Raw genomic sequence first — 17953 nt, 5'->3', positions numbered from 1 at the left:
GACTAATTATGTATATTCCTTTGCATGCTTGAAATAAAATAATTTAAATAAGAATCATAAATAATATAAAATAAGATTGGATGAAAGGGTGCGGATTGGATGCTTTTTAGGAGCTTTATATACTTTTTAATGCATATTTATAATATTTATAGGCGTGTTTATACTATATAATAACCCGTAAATACTAGGAGAACATTTTTAAAAATTCAATAAAAACAAAAAATATTTTTGAAATATTTATTTAAATAATGATTATCGTCATTTTTAAAGACGTTTATATACTTTTTATGATCACTATAATAACTCCCAAGGGACTTATTATGTATATTCTTCTACAGGCTTGATATAAATGAGAAAATATTGTAAATACGAATTATAAATATTCTAAAATAACTAATAAATTGTGATTTTTCAGTGGCAAAATATGATTTGGTGTGTGTGTCGGAGTCAGGGAGGCGGGAGGGGAGGGGGGCACGCACACACACACACACACACACACAAACGCTCACACACAGTGTCTCTGCTGTGACTGTGTATCACTTCAGATGCTCAGACAGAATTAAAAATGCGCTCCTCCGCCTTGTCACCAGTGTTGTGCGCATTTTCTTGACAAGCCCGTGTTCCCACAGCATGGTGCTCGGACTCCGAGGCTCAGCACTGTCTTCATACATAACCATTAAAACTCTCTCGGACGCCTAATTAGGCAGCAGACCACACACAGCGCCGCGCAGCACCTGTTCCCACCTTCACAGAGAAGGTAAGTTATTTTTGATGCGTAAGAGAAAAAAAAGAGATAAGAGCGAGTGGTTGTCAGAAGAAGAAAAAATAGACTCCGTGAAGTAAAAAACGTAGCAGTAGTTCCTGGAGAGTTGGCACATGCATCTGTGGCTGCAGGCTACTGTATCTGTATTAATATTTTCTCCTCCCTTTGAAGGTCTCTTTCAATTCTCAAGTTCAAAGCGCGTTGGCGTTTGTTGTTTAACGTAGTTTCCGGTCGGCAGGGGACGTCTTGGTAAACAATGCAGCCCAGTGATTCATGCATATGTGTCCCCTTGACATTCAAGCTCTGCCAATTAATCAATTAGTGATCAGGAAGGCGAGCTCTGCAGAGAGGGAAGGGTGGCGGTGATGTCACTGTTCTCCAAAAGCACCAAAAACCCACAGTGGCTTAATTTAATTAAAGTTTTCAGCCCTCCAGACACGATTTCTTGTAATTGTTTCAGACTGGCATTGATGCCACAAAGTGTAGGTGTTCCATCTACAGGTTTGTGCTCAGAGGAGCTGTTGTTCTCTGACAGTTGTTTTGCATATTTGCTATGACTTTTGGAAACATATTGCGGTTCCCTTTTGTCCAGAGAAGAACAATAAAAGGCTTAGAAATCAACAGAAGTTTGACTGCAGCAGAAGTTCAGTTGTTTGAACCTGAATCCAGCACCCAGGGGAATTTAAATCTGCTTTTTTTTTTTTTTTACGTAAAGTTGCAATATTTAGTTAATTTTGCATGCAAAAATGGCAGAAAATGCTGTTTTCAGTCCCTCAAATGTGAAGATTTTCCACTTTTCTGTTTCATATCATATTAAACTGCACATTTTTGGGTTTTGGACTGACCCATAAAATCATTTTTCACTGTTTTCTGACATTCTAAACACTAAATGATTAATTGAGACTCCAATTAATTGATATTGAAAACAATTAAGCCTCAAACTAATGTCCTCCATGCACCCGCACCTCTTTTACCAGCCAGAACAATGCTCAATTAGCCACTCAGACTTTTTATTTTTGAGTATTTTGATCTCTCGTCTCCCCTCTGAGGGCAAAGTGAATGTAATCTCACACCATTGGACTGTTACATAACTTTAAAACTGAAGTGCCATCATGCCTGCGTAGGAGTGGATGTGATGTTCCCACTTCCTTGCTGTTGTTTTGCTCGTTAATTCTGAGAGGCACATTACTGTAAGTGGCGTTTTGTGACTTAACATGACTGCTGATTTTCTTTTTTTCTTATGCAGATGAGGGCCTGATTGCTTTAGAAGTTCTCGCTTTGATTAAGTAGCCTACCTACATGTAGTCTGTGGTTGTGACATGTTAGTGGTGAAGGTGGCATGACCAAATGTGTGTGTGTATTTCTGTGTGTGTGTGTAGGGGGGCTGCGTTCTGCCCTGTGTTGTGTAGGAGGGGTGTGATCGCAGTGTGCCCGAGCATGACGCTCAGAGCGCTTGGACACAGTTCAGTCCTTTGCTGAGCAGTCTGTCCTCGGCGCTGGAAGTGGTGCGCAGACAGACACTTTACAGTAACCTGACTCATGTATATGGCAGGCTTCCCCCGGCGCTGCTCAGGAATTGTGTCATCGTCGTCATGTAACACAACACACAGGAACCAGCCACGAAAACTGGTCCTGCAACAAAAAGTCCACCATTTTAAAAGGAAAAATCTGGCAGCTACTTGTAAAAAAAAGAATGGCTTGCTTGCCAAAAAAAACCCTCCTAACTGTGAAGTGTTTCGGTTATTTTTCAGTTAAAGGCTACAACAAGAAGATGATGACTGCACTTTTGTTTTAAATGCTGGCAAGTCACGGTGAAAGTTGGATTACTTAACAAGACTACCCAGGGACCAGAGGGGTCACAAAATGGCACTAAAACAGACACATTCTGAATACAAACAACCCAAAGAGACACAAAACAACCACAAGGAGATGCAAAATGAAAAGATATAGATGCAAAATTCATACATGTCGCATGTAATGACTAAAGATAGTTACAAAACAATCACAGAGATGTGAAAAAAACTAGAAATAGATACAAAACCATCACGAAAAAAACATGCAAAATATCTAAAAATAGATGCAAAATAATCACAGGGCTGCAAAATGACAGAAAAAATAGATGGAAAACCACCATAAAAATATGCAAAACTACTAACATAGATGCAAAACAAGACACACGAGACACAAAATGAGAAAAAAATTATGCAAAATTCATACATGAGGCGCAAAATTGCTAAAAATAGATACTATGTAGGTACGTACCTACTCGTATAAGATAATGGCTTGCATGCCAAAAAACCCTCCTGTGAAGTGTTTCGGTTATTTTTCAGTTAAAGGCTACAACAAAAAAATGATGACTGCACTTTTGTTTTAAATGCTGGCAAGTCACGGTGAAAGTATCAATAGAAAACCAGGGACCAGAGGGGTCAGGGGTCCTAACTCACACAATGTCACTAAAAGAGACACATTCTGACTACAAAAAGACACAAAACAACCACAAGGAGATGCAAAACGACAAAAAATAGATGCAAAATTCATACATTAGGCGTGAAACTACTTTAAATAGTGACAAAACAGTCACAGAGATGTGAAAAACTAGAAATAGATATAAAGCCATCACAAAAACAAGCAAAATGACTAAAAATAGATGCAAAATAATCACAGGGATGCAAAATGACAGAAAAAATAGATGGAAAACCACCATAAAAGTATGCAAAACTACTAACATGGATGCAAAACAATCATAGAGATGCAAAAACAACCACAAGGAGACACAAAATGAGAAAAAATAGATGCAAAATTCATACATGAGGCGCAAATGACTAAAAAATAGTTACAGAACAATCATAAAGACATGAAAAATGGCTAAAAAATAGTTACATATATACGTAGGTACCTACTCGTATAAAATAATGGCTTGCTTGTCAAAAAAACCCTCCTAAATGTGAAGTGTTTCAGTTATTTTTCAGTTATAGGCTACAACAAAGAGATGATGACTGCACTTTTGTTTTAAAAGTCAGGGTGAAAGTTGGATTACTTAACAAGACTACCCAGGACCAGAGGGGTCAGGGGTCACAAAATGTCACTAAAACAGACACATTCTGAATACACACAACCCTTAGAGACACAAAACAACTACAAAGACAAACAAAACAACTGCAAAGAGAGACAAAATGACTAAGAAGAGGCAAGAAAAGAGTTGCAAAACGACAAAAAATAGATGCAAAATTCATACATGAGGTGGGAAATTACTAAAGATAGCTACAGAACAATCAGAGAGACGTGAAAAAAAACTAGAAATGGATGTAAAACCACCACAAAGAGACGCAAAATAACTAAAAAGAGATACAAATTGACAAAAAAAGTAGATGCAAAATTCATACATGAGGCGCAGAATTACTAAAAATAGTTTCAGAACAATTACACAGACATGATAAACGGCTAAAAATAGATGCAAAACCACCACAAAAATATGCAAAACTACTAGAGATGCAAAACAATCATAGAGATGCAAAATGATTACAAAGAGACACAAAACGACCACAAGATGCAAAACAACTAAAAGTAGATGCAAAACACATGTCACTAAAACAGACACACCCTGACTACAAACAACCCAAATAGACACAAAACACCCACAAAGAGACAAAAAGTAGATGCAAAATTCACGCAAGACATGAAAAAAGGATAAATAGATTTAAAACCACCACAAAAAGATGCAAAATAACTACAGATAGAAGCAAAATAATCACAGGGATGCAAAATGTCAAAACACAAATGGAAAATTCCTACATGAGGTGCAAAATGACAACAAAGGGACACAAAATGACCACAAGGAGACGCAAAACAACAAAAAATAGATTCAAAAATTCATACATGAGGTGCGAAATGACTAAAATAGTTTCAGAATAATTACACAGACATGAAAATGGCTAAAAATAGACAAACCTACTAGAGATGCAAAACAATCATAAAAATGACTAGAAAGAGACGCAAAACGACCACAATGAGATGCAAAACAAATAAGAATAGATGCAAAACACATTCACAGAGTTGCAAAAAGACTAAAAATAGTTACGTATACGTACCTACTCGTATAAAATAATGGCTTGCATGCCAAAAAAACCCTCCTAACTGTGAAGTGTTTCGGTTATTTTTCAGTTAAAGGCTACAACAAAAAGATGATGACTGCACTTTTGTTTTAAATTCTGGCAAGTCACGGGAAAGTTCATACATGAGGTGTGAAATTACGAAAGATAGTTACAGAAATGGGTGTAAAACCACACCAAAAAGATGCAAAATAACTAGAAATAGATGCAAAACTAGTAAAATAAATGCAAAACTGTTGTAGAGATGCAAAATGACAAGAAAGAGACAGATAAAATGACTTAAAGTAGCTCCAAAACAATATCACTCAAAGACACTCAAAATTGTAGAAATAGATGTAAACTACCAGGAAAAGATGAAAACTAACTAGAAATAGATGCAAAAATGAAATATTGAAATAATCACAGTGATGCAAAAAGACCATAAAGTGAGGGCAAATGACCAAAAATAGATGCAAAACCACAAGAAAACCACTCAAAACTAGTAACATGGCGGAAAAACAATCATAGAGACACAAAATGACTATAAAGAGACACAAAACAACCACAAGTGAATGCAAAACAGCAACAAACAAAAAAAAAACATGTTAAATACATACAATGAGGCCCAAGATGACTTAAAATAGTTACAGGACAACCACACATGTAAAATGGCTAAATATAGAAACCACACAACAAACCAACACAAACATAATATGCAAAACTACTAATAAAAACTAATCACATGGATGCAAAATGACCACAAAGTGATTGAAAATAAGCCAAAATAGATGCAAAACTACCAAAAATAAATGCAAAACTACTAACATACATGCAGAACTATTGTGGAGATGAAAAATGACAACAAAGAGACACAAAATGAATGAGATGCAAAACGACTAAAAATTGTTGCAATGGAACTACAAAGGGGCACAAATGACTGAATGACTGATGAAGTACACTCAAAATAACTAGAAATAGATGTAAAACGACCACAAAACGATTAAAAATGAGCAAAAATAGATGCAAAATGATGACAAGGTGGTGTAATACCAAAACCACCAGAAAAAAACACTCCAAACTACTAACATAGATGCAAAACAATCACAACTATACACAACCTAGATGAGCATGAACTGATGCAAAATGACTACAAGGAGGAGCATAACAGCAACAAAAAGATGCAAGACTATTAAAATAGATACAAAACAATCACAGAGGTACAAAATGACCACAATGAAACACAAAATGACAGAAAATAGATGCAAAACCACCATAAAGACATGCATTACAACCAAAAACAGATGCAAGATGACAACACGGCAGTGTATAATGACTAAAAAAAGATGTGAAACCACCACAAACATGCACATTACAACCAAAAACAGATGCAAAATGACAAAAAGATCCCAAAAACATCTCAAAGACATGCAAAATGACCAACAATAGATGCAGAACCACTACAAAAAGATACAAAACTATTAAAAATAGATGTAAAACAACCACACCGAGATTCAAAATGACCTAAAATCGATGCAAAACCACCACAAACACCCTCAAAACTACTTAATAGATGCAAAACAATCACAAAAACACTACAATTACTTAAAAAAATAGATAAATGATTACTACAAAGGGGTGCAGAATGATGAGAAGTAGACTCTTCTTGGGTGCTAAACAAAGAGCACCCTGTTGAAGTAACTAGAACTGATTTTAATTCACATTACCAAAAGGTTATATTTTATTTTATGGGTTTGTTTTTGTCCAGTAATTTCCTAAGATTAAGACCTAATATGTGCATGATAACTCTGGGACAATTCCTGGAGGTTTCTGTAATTTGGTAGCTTATAGGGAATTCTTCAGGTGGTCCTTATACTTTACTTCACTTAAATGTAATTTTTCCACTTTTTTTACTCCACTACATCTCAGAGGTAAATACTTTTTACTGCGCTACATTTGTCTGACAGCTTTAGTTACTAGTTTGTTAGTTTGGTTTAAAAAAACAGACATTTTGGAAATTTTCGGCAACTGGATGACGAGCACTTCTGTTCTGTAAACTGCTGAGAAACTCTCTTATTATCAATATACCGTGGAAAGCTGCATATCCTTTGAATGCTCCAGGTCTCTAGAATATGGCTGTAAAGTTTCATGAGGCTGTGATTATCCTAGAGGTCACAGCAGCTCATTTTATACAGTGAGGTCGAGACTCAAAAATGCCCTCACTGCAATGAACTGGCTAGTATTGATGACTAACATCATCCCTCATGAAGAAAACTGGGCTCTTTGAATCCATAAGAGTCTCAGCTTTCCAGTGATGCTACATGTTGCAGTTAAAATCCTTTATAGTGACACCAGTATGCAGAAATATACATTGTTTAAAACAGCAGGAGAAAATAATGCATGAGAAAAACTGTTTGGGTTTTGCCTTAAACTGTATAAAGTCATCAGCGTAAAGTTTATAAAACATATGTCAGTTTGTTTTACTTGCTTAAAAATAGCATATTTCACCCCTTTACGGACAAGATAGAAGAGATACTTACACATGTCAAAATATTTCATGAATTTGTGATTTTACCAGAATGGAAAATAGAGAAATGAATAGGAAAAATATATATTTATTCTGAATGTTCTGATTAGATTTTCCTGCAGATTAAGTTCATAGGATAAATTAATTTGGTTAAAATAATAAATTAATTTAATTTAATATATTAAAATTGTAATTAAATATAGTAAAAAGATTATTAGTAAATATAAAATATTCAAAAATAAATAATAATAATAATAATAATAAGAAGAAGAATAACAATCATAATCATAATCATTATTATTATTATTATAAAATAATTGGGAAATAGAAAAATTAATAGGAAAAAATAAATTATTATTTTTATATATATTTGTTCTGATTTGATTTTCTAATAATTCATCCTATAGATTAATTACAGAGGATAAACAACTCAGGGAGATTTGAACATCCTGTTGCCTGGAGATAAATGAATCTTAATTTGGTTAAAAATAATAAATTAATAAATTGAATATAATATAAAAAAATTCTAAAAATATATAAAATTGAATAAAATATAATATAAAATAAAATAAAACATAATAAAATATTATACATTAGTAAAAATATAAGTAAATAAATAATATATTATAATGTTTAAGGCTTTATTTTTATTATTTATATCACTTCATTTGATTATATGAGTTAACTGTTCATAAAAAATCCATAAACCTTTTTTTTTTTTTTTTTTACTACTGGTGGTTTTCACATTCACATTCACATTCACCTTCCATTGAAAAAGACAGAAAAAATAACACATGATAAAGCAATTTAGTCTATTTCTTAATTATTATTGCTATTGATTAAGAGTAGAAATCCATTATTACAGTCATTTTTAAAACCTAATTGACTTCTGAACAGGTTCAAATATTTTTCTTACTGTTTATGTTTCTACAGCATTATTCTCCATGCATATATCTCTTTCTGAGAAGCTTTGAGGAAGGTCTAAGTGTTCAAAAGGAGTCGATAGAAGAGCAGAAGTTGAAAAGGAAGAGGTCTGGCTCGGCTCCCTCCCTTCACTGAGTACAGTAATAATGCAGGCTTTTGTCCTCTTGTGGTCACTCTAACACAATCTGAAAATGGAGGATGAAAGTGATCCCTCATTGTCATTGTCAAGACTGCGCTCAGGAGCTTCACACGAGGGAGTGGAGCGCCTTGAGATGCCTGGAAAACCAAATAAAGTCCAAGTGTGAGCCGTTTAGAAAGAGGCACAATATGGGCAACAGCTTAAAGAAAAAGTAAGACTTTTTACACCATGAAATGCTTAATATTTTGTCCTTTAATCCACGTGATGCATCTTGTCTTTTGGGTTAAAGCATCTCTGGTTATCTCATTTAAATTAAATATATTTTTGACCCCAAATGTATGAAACTAAGCCACAAAGAAGGCAGTTCAACCTGGAATTTAGCACAAATTCTTGCCCGTTTTTGTAAAATATCTTCTTAAAAACATCTCAAACATAACTTTAAAAGCACTCCCTCTTTTTTAGCAGGTGTTATTCACTCACTTATGGAAAACCTCTGACATTACCTAACAGTTCTTTACAAAAATAACATTTAGTATGAAGTGCTCCTCCTGCCGACCCGTCATTAGTCACACTGTGAATCACACAGTCACGCAGGGGTCAAAACACATCAGGAAAAGGCACGAAATGTGGTGTTAAAACACCTTTTTAAGTGCATGAATTAATTATTCCTGAGCTTTAATTTCAGCCTGAAGAAATATTGTGCTTTTTTCTTTATAAAACTGAATGTTATCGAGCAGTTGAGGCTCAGCTCCACTGTTGTTTTTATTGAAATAAGTGTGAAAACTCTGACTGCAGGGTGAGACTATTGCAGTTGTTTTGTCTTTTGAGAAGTGACAGTAACAAGTGACAGCATCTTGGAAAAAGTTGTTCCCACTGGAGAGAAGTGGATAGATTGGAGCTAGATTGTTATTCTGGCAAGTTTCCTCGGCTTTTTATGAGAAATTTTTGATTTTCAAAACTCAAACTAGATCGGCTGACCTGTTCAGATGGACGGATTTGGCGTCGCAAGCCAAGAGCAGCCTTCAGAAAAAGCTTAGAAACATGGTGAGAAAAACAAGACTTGGTGATAAATATTCATAAGTCATTACTTTAATCCAAATCCATTAAAACTTAGTTTAAAAGTTTCAGGGCACCATTTATAGCATTATGAGTTCATCAGGTTTGGTGATATCATGTAGTTCAGCAAAGCTCCACGGAAAGTAATTCAAATTTTATGTATTTTTGATTTTAATTCAATTAAATTTACATTTTGAAAACATACTGGCATTTAAATGGTTATGTAAAAGAAAACGTTATTACAAATAATATTAATATTATTATTAAAATTATTGATATTATATAAAATACTTTTTATTTTAAAGCAGTTTAAGGAACAAAAAATATATATAATTTCCTTTTGAAACAATGTTGTTAATAATCATATACCAGATTGTTGAATCCCTCTAGAATATAATTTATAGAAAATCTTTGTTTTTTTAAAGCAGCATTATGTGAACATATGCCGTGAATTGATATTTGGTAATTATCAGTCAAAGTCAAAGTAGAAAGTAATATTTTAATGTAATTTCATGACAGTTTTTTTTTTTTTTTACCCAGACATGTTTTGTTCTCTAAAGACATTAGAGATACTTTTCCCCCTCTTTTTTATGGAAACACAGGGGTAATTATATTATTATTATTATTATTATTATTATTATTATTATTATTATTATTATTATTATTATATAATTATATTATTCCTCTAATGGACAAATAAAAGGATCCCCAATTCCCACTCAAGGGCAACTGCTTTTATTTAAATGTTTTGGGTTTATCTCTTTTTTTTGGATGCACAAGGTTAATTATAAATTATTCCACTAATATCCATATAAGATTAAGTCATGTTCCCACTCTAGGGCATTTTTTAATTAATTTTTATTTCCATTCTCTTTTAATGGACGCACAAGGGGAATTATAAATTATTCCACTAATGTCCATATCAGCAGAGCCTCTCTTTTACTTTTTCCCATTTTAATGACCTCTGTAGTATTAAAAAAACAACTATTTTATAAATTAGAATACCTATAAAATAAAGTAAAATAAAATACATTCAAATATTTTTTTTGTGATTATGCCCCAATTAGTATTAAGTATTAAAACTATTTTAAAGGAGATTGCTATTAAATAAAATTCATTAAAATATTTTATAAATATGCTCCCAGTAGTATTACGTATTAAAAACATTTAAAAATTTAAATTACCCTAAAACTTTTATAAAATACATTAAAATAATTTTATAAATATTCTCCAAGTAGTATTAAGTATTAAAACCATTTCAAAATGAAAATTTCCATAAAATAAAATTCATTAAAATATCTTATAAATATGCTCCCAGTAGTATTAAGTATTAAAAACATTTTTTAATTAAAATGACCCTAAAAATGAAATAAAATACATTAAAATAATTTTATAAATATGCCCCCAGTAGTATTGCGGTACGTATTAAAAACATTTTTAAATTAAAATGACCCTAAAAATGAAATAAAATACATGAAAATATTTTTTTATAAATATGCCCCTAAGAGGTATTAAATATTTAAACTATTTTAAAATGAAAATACCTATGAAATAAAATACATTAAAATAATAATATGTAAATGTAAATATACCCCAAGTAGTATTAAGTATAACAACTATTCTAAAATTAAAATTGCTTTAAAAATAAAATAAAATACATTAAAATAATTGCATATATCTAAATATCGACTTAATATACAAGTATTTTCCATAAAATGTATAAAATAATTTTCCTTATGGAAACTTCCATGCCTTTTATTACCTGTAATAACTGATTTCGGCCACTCGGCGGCAGCAGAAACAAGCTGTAAACACAACACAGCCGTTAGCATCTCTTTGGCTAACAGCTGCTTATTTACACATTCAGCTGCGACATGAAAGTTCATATGGAGTCATCATGTTTGTGGCCATCTGGCGAATGTAAGTCCAATATTTACTTGCCTTAACTTCTGTTTTTGATCTCTACTGACTCCTGGGTGAAATATCCGGCTCTTAAGCTGCCAAATGCTCCACTATTGGCAGCTAACTTGTTGGTGATTCTGCCGTTTTTTACTCAGCAGTTAACATAACGATACAGTGACTTTTAGACATAGACTGTATAAATAATGGACGTAGTGACCGTGACGTCACCCATTGGTTTGTGGACTGCACGTTGGAAGCATAGGTTGGAAGCATCGAGTTCAGCGTTACACTCGTCGCCATCTTGTTTCCGATACGGGGAGCAGACCATATTTGGAATGTGGAGGAGCGAGAGGGATCTGACGACACCGACTGTCTGTTAGTCCAACTAAATGCTGAACAAGTCATTTTTACTGAACAAAAGTGAATTAAGTGAAAATACAGTGTGAAAGGGTCAAAGTTATGAGACCAAATTGGTTAACGTCCTTTTCAAATCTATATAACATTATATATAACTTTATTGACACGTTGCCATGGATACGCATTGTTCTGCTTCTCTCCTGATGAAGGCTCGCCTTGTTAGTGACCTGTCAATCAAAGGTAGCCACGCCCCAAATCATATGATTCTTTATCTTCTATTTTCTTCTAAATGGGGCCATTATTTGAACTATAAACATGAAATTGTCTTGAAGTAGAGTTTTTACTAGCGATTGAGACCATAGTGTTGTCCTAAAAAAATTTCTGAGGTAAAAAATCAAGTGAGAAGTTTTCTCATTTTGCACTGAAATGAATGGACAGATTTTTTCTGCAGCCAAACTTAGCGCCCCCTGCTGGAATTTTCGGTAGAATACAGCTTAAGCCACTTCCTGGTTTGCCTCCAAGCTCAGATACGGAGATTGCCGCCTGCTTTTAGAGCATTTTTTGTGAAAATCGCCGCTTGTAATGGCAGCAAAAGTGAACCAAAATAGTAAAGTTATTGGCTGGAAAACTAACCCGTGAGCTAAAAGCATGTTAAAAGAAAAAAGAAAAACACACTTTGTAGAGTTAGTTAGTATAGCTAAGTTAGCTCAACTGCATCAGTTCATAATTTTCTGTTTGTGGCTATGAGCGAACCTTCGATTAATATATTTATATGTGCTTTTTTGAAATTATTCTTAACTTTTAGTATGAAGAAAAATGAGGCAGCCTCTGTTGAAATAATGATGCTACCACTCGGTGGCGCTAAATACACATGAAGTGGCTTCATAGTCTGGTCAATAATAGAGTTTAATTGTTATGTAAAGTTAAAATAGAAGTAATCCATATTATGTATATATTATATATGCCTTTAGTGTTTACTTATTTGTTTTATTTTTATTCTATTTTATTACAACTACCTATTTTTTATGTTCCGGTATCTTATTCCGTCTATGCTGCTTTAACACCAAAATTTCCCCTTTTAGTATTAGTCTATCGATCTATGTCTAATCAGAAAGAGGTGTATTGCCAAGAGAAGGGATTTGTCTTGGTAGAAGTCAAGAATCATTAATAATAATTTAAAACAGAGATGCATGATATTGCATTGCCAATCATTTTCATCTGTTCATACCGATATACAGTACTGTGCAAAAGTCTTAGGTAGGTGTGTAAAAAAGGCTAGAAGAATTGATGCTGGTTTGAAGGCAAAGGGTGGTCAAACCAGATATTGTTATGATCTAGATTTTTTCTTCTGTTCACTCACTTTGCATTTTCTAAATTGATTTAAAAAAAAATAAACTATTAACATTTCTACTTTTGAAAACATTTTTATTTTACAGCATTTTATTATTATTATTATTATTGTTATATTTTTCACACCTGCCTGGAACTTTTGCATAGTACTGTATTTGCACATATTTTTCCAATTAATTGCAGGGAACATCAAGTCTTCCCTGTAGCGCAAATAACATATTATTATGCCAACTGTTAAATTACACATTGCCTGTGCAAAACAACAGAATTACTTCAACTTGAGTGATTCATTAAAGAATCTTTCCATATAGCAACTTTGTTATTTCTCCGTCCTAATGACCAACTCACTTTGGCTCTGCGTGCCAGCCTGATTGGTTAAGGTCAGGACAGCCCATTGGTCAGCAGTTAAATGTTGCAATTTATATTAAATATTATTATATTTTAAATGTTTCTGAATGATGTAGCTTTTTCATTTTAAAGTCTTTATCTTTATCATTGGGCATCTCTAATGATAAAATAATATATAATGAAAAACATGTTAAAATCATGTGAATTATATCCATTTTTAAAGTCAAAAGAGAGTTGAAGTGTTTAAAAGCAAAGTTTAATAATAATATGACATTATTGAAAATGAACTGAGGGTAGCGCTGTATTATTGCTCATCATTTTTCACCAAAAATAATTTCAGGATGATAGAACCTTTTTATAGTATTCCGCTTTTTGTGGATCATTGCTCAGCCAATGAAATCATTTCGTATTTGATTTCGTACACACTTTCCATATTGTGCAGCAATGAGGGTGTCACACTTGTGAGTTGGTCTTTTTGTGTGGGCCTCAAGAGGCCACGGGACCCGAAGCAGCTTCTTATCTGCTTCAGAGCAGATCTCTGACAATAGAGAAGTATTCTGTGGAAGAATTTATTCACACAGATTGTCAAAGAGTCAAAGCAAAAGATCGATTCTGAGTTGTTTCAGTTCAGCTCAGTGTCACACTGCCGAGACAAATCAAGAAAAGGCGCAGTAGAGACCGTTCATGGAGAAATATGAGGGTTTAAAGATTTTATGACATCATGATGGATACGCTGTAGCGCGTCTCTTTCTGTCCTTTACACACACACACACACACACACCAGTGGTCTGACAGAACCATTTGTGATATCTTCTATCTCTTCTGAATCACAAATACACTTCTAAAATTATGAATATTCACAGTTATGCTAACAGGCTTTCTTCTCTCCTACAGCCCCAGCGTTACTTCTGACTCACACTAATGCCTTTGTACGACTTCGTCACACATACAGTATACACACACACACACACAAGAGAAAACAAACACACACACACAAACACGTAACACAGCTTTCACTTCCTTGTCACTGGCCCTGAGTGCCATTGCTACGGCGCTTTTTGCAGCAGGCATCAGAACGGACACCTGTCATCAGTCAGCAGGCCCCCGTGCCCACTGTTGCCCTCTGTGGATACTTATAGCCCACTGCAATTATGTTGTTCCATTAGTCATCCTACGCATGCACTGATGGGCTGCTGGCTATACTTAGCCATCGTCATGGTCACTCTTGTGCAAAATGAGAGATTTTACAGTCTGATACTTGTGTTTGCTGTCAAACGCAATAAATAGAGATGAATAATAAGCACACGGTAGTTGTTTTGTCAAAGTTTGGTAGGGAACAATTGTGTTATCAACTATTAGTTTGCTTTTTGTTTGTTGTGTTAGAGAGCTGAAGTGTCTAGCACACAAACTGAAAACACGGCGTGTTAATACATGAGGTTAAGGTGGCACTAGAGCCCGAGCAATGTGGAGACCGATATCTGCGGAGAAAAAAATCACCAATATCATACATGGTGCCTGCTATAGATTTTGACTGAGATTTAGACTGTGAAAAGGTCCTCAACACAGTACAAATAACTTAATATTTTAAACATAATTATACATACAATATATTAAATTGTCAACAACTTCTAGAAATTGTAACTGAGAAAATAAAGAATAAAAAAAAAAAACTAAAAAAAACCTACTGTATGTACACTGTCAGTCAATTGCTGACCATTTAAATAAAGAGAGCATTTTTAAAAAATGAATGGCTAATAATATTTCTAAGAAATTCACCAATAACCTATATGGTGCCCGACATAGTACGTCTTTGATCTGGAAATTTGACCTTTTTTATGGATAAACTTTGCATAAATATGACTGTGAAAAGATCCTCAGAAGGTTTCTGTTTAACGATTCACTGTATTAAATAATATTTAACATTAACATAACAATATTTATACATTATACGTTCAATACATACATGAATACTAGAAGTAGCAACTGAGAAAATATTGAACATCCATATCAATACTGTTTGTATAGTATTTCTAAATCACCCCATGTAATGTTTCCTGCATTATAAATTGTCATATAATTTCAAAAAACAAAAAACATTTCATATTGGTGCATATCGGACTGATTCCTGCTTTGGTGGCCCATGTTGTTAATTTTTGAACTGGAATAAATATAGACCCTTTCTAAATTAATTATGCACCAATATGACTTTGCAAATGTACTCAGAGGGCTGCTAATATTCAACAATATTATACAATGTCATACAATATAATTACAATATATTACATTGTCAACCAATGCTAGAAATTAAAGAGAAAAAAAATACAAATTGAATAAATAGTTAAATAAACATAACCCTGTTTATTGCCGACCATTTAAATAAATTTAAAAATAAAAAAAATCAGTGTATGTTGAGTATCAGTCAATTGCTGACCATGTAATTGATAAAAAATAATAATAAATAAAAATAGCTAGATTATACCTTCTCTAAATCACCCAATCGAGTTTTTCATATTGGTGCGTATCGGAAAAAATTTACAAGATGCTGATAGATAGCGATATGTCTGTGACAGGCCAATATCGGTCACACTCTAGTTTATTTACTAACTCTAACTAACTTTTGCTGTACCGAAAACATGATTTAGTTTCCTGTTGCCTCTGCAGAGAGTGAGGGTTTGTACAAAGCTCCAGTGTGACAGTGTGTACAGACACTTTATTTTGTGACTGGACTGTAAAAGTTTTAGCAGAGTTTGGGATTTACTTCCCACCAGAATTTTCTGTTGTTCCTTTCTGTCATAATTAGAGGTGGTGTGTGTGGTTTTTGACAGACAGTTTGAATATGATTTTAATATGAGTCATTTCCTTCAGTGTAATTGTTAGAGTAGGTTAAATGAAGTTTGCAGCTTCCTAAATGTGATTCACAAAAGAAAAAATAGGGAAAATACTAAAGCTGCAACTCACGATTGTTATAATTATGAATTAATAAGTTGAACATTTTCTTAATTGTTTGGTCTAAAATGTCAAAAGAGACCAAAGCGGTGTCTTTATGTCTTGTTTTGACAGCCGAAAACCCAAAGAAATTCAATTTAATATGATGTAAAACAGAGAAAAGCAGGAAATCTCCAAATTTGAGAGGCTGAAAAACTGCATTTTCTGCCATTTCTGCATGAAAGTTACTCTTAACAATTACTCGATTATTAAAATATTTTTTCTGTCACGTTGCAGCACTAAAAAACTACATGACACCATGACACTAAAAGTAGGTAAATTCTTTTAATTTTTCAGATTTTTAAATAGTGCTTTAAACACGACTTTTTATCATGGTTGCATTAAAAGTTGCAGCATAAAAAATTACATGACACCATGACACTAAAAGTAGGTAAATTCTTGATTTTTTTTATTTTTAAATAGTGCTTTAAACATGACTTTTTATCATGGTTGCATTAAAAGTTGCAGCATAAAAAATTACATGAAACCATGACACCAAAAGTAGGTAAATTCTTGATTTTTCTGATTTTTAAATAGTGCTTTAAACACAACTTTTTTTATCATGATTGCATTAAAAATATATAAAAAATGCATTACTGGATCATGAAGGTATGCAAGAGCTATAAAACATACTACGTAAAAGAAATCCTAAGAAACGTATTAGAAAATACAGTACATAATCTCTAAGACAACCTAAGCATTTTAGAACATCAAAATAAAGATAAACGTGTGAATCTTCAGTGGCTGGATATGTGCTTTGCTAGCTGCCTGCTCATCAAAATCTCCAGATGGAAAAAGCGTATGTAGGATGTGACAATGAGCAAAGTGCACGACATCGCTGTCTGTTTTCAGTCGCACTATCATTACATGTCTGTTGGCTGGAGGTTACACTGGAGAAGAAACACGCTGTGAAGCCTCGCCTGATGAAGCAGAGGCAGGAGGAGACGGTGTGTGGTGTCGAGGGGGTGGGAGATGTTGTGGAGGATTCGGTTTCCTCCTCATCCTCCTCTGCTGCCATCTCCGGAGTCTCTGGAACTGTCTCTGGACTTATTTAGTTATGTTCTGTGTTGCTGTGGAAGGCAAAATGTAATGAACAGCCCAGATGATTTATCACTGAGATATTTCCATCGCGGCTGTAACTCAGTTTACATCAACTGTAATATTTCGGTTCTAATGATCAGAAATAAGCAGCAGAGAGATATTAATTTCTCCCCTGGCTCTATCCTCGACTCCAGAGAGTATTCAATGCAAGCTGGAAGATGTTTTGTGTGAGGTGTAAAGGGCAGGTTTTCTTCACAGGAACCTTGTGCTCTTTTGCTCTTACTATCTCTATCATTATGGCTTCATCCACCCACACAAAATACTTATCTGAATACAAGTTCATGTGCATGTGGAGGCTGCAGAAAGTAATTCTGGGAAATGTAGGAGATTTCTAGAAGTGGAAGAGGCAGGTTGAAGTCCGAATGTTAAAAAAAAAAGCAAAAACCGTCAAATCAAATGAATATTTAGTTGAACAT

At 33.7% G+C, this 17953-nt stretch overlaps 1 protein-coding gene across 2 annotated transcripts in view; it reads left to right on the top strand.

Moving 5' to 3' along the window:
- Nucleotides 1-511: 511 nt before the first annotated feature.
- rin1b (Ras and Rab interactor 1b) overlaps nt 512-17953 on the top strand; it is a 61745-nt gene continuing 44303 nt past the window's right edge. The window contains exon 1 of one of the 2 annotated variants that reach the window (XM_059354952.1): nt 512-757. The gene's annotated coding sequence lies outside the window, so the exon portion shown is untranslated. Of the gene's footprint in view, nt 758-11174; nt 11415-17953 lie in introns of those variants that run through there. The other variant, XM_059354953.1, reaches the window with a different exon arrangement.

Source organism: Centropristis striata, chromosome 17 (assembly GCF_030273125.1).
Source record: "Centropristis striata isolate RG_2023a ecotype Rhode Island chromosome 17, C.striata_1.0, whole genome shotgun sequence".
NCBI classification, from domain to species: Eukaryota; Metazoa; Chordata; class Actinopteri; order Perciformes; family Serranidae; genus Centropristis; species Centropristis striata.
Note: the sequence above shows the minus strand (reverse complement) of the source record. Positions and strands in the feature narration are given on the sequence as shown.